Source organism: Penaeus monodon, chromosome 20 (assembly GCF_015228065.2).
Source record: "Penaeus monodon isolate SGIC_2016 chromosome 20, NSTDA_Pmon_1, whole genome shotgun sequence".
Classification (NCBI taxonomy): domain Eukaryota; kingdom Metazoa; phylum Arthropoda; class Malacostraca; order Decapoda; family Penaeidae; genus Penaeus; species Penaeus monodon.
Window position 1 is genome coordinate 38,712,716 of NC_051405.1, and position 203 is coordinate 38,712,918.

Here is a 203-nt window from a genome sequence, read left to right on the forward strand (position 1 = left end):
GGATATGACAGAAGAAAAAGTTGCAAAGGAAAACGAATTGACATGTCCTTTGCAAGCTACTAGATATGAAAGGAGAGGAAAAAAAAAGGAAAAAGTACAAGTTCAAACATAAAACACAGTACTTACGGTTTACCAGGATGCTGGGGCGGAAAGACTAAGGCACAAGAGTAAAGTTAGGTATCAAATATCTCTATCAAAAAAGT

At 36.0% G+C, this 203-nt stretch overlaps 1 protein-coding gene across 1 annotated transcript in view; it reads right to left on the bottom strand.

The window, feature by feature from the left end:
• The window catches only part of LOC119585807 (alkaline phosphatase, tissue-nonspecific isozyme-like), a gene marked incomplete at its 5' end in the record, with an annotated part of 89,217 nt that overhangs the window by 658 nt on the left and 88,356 nt on the right, over positions 1-203 (bottom strand).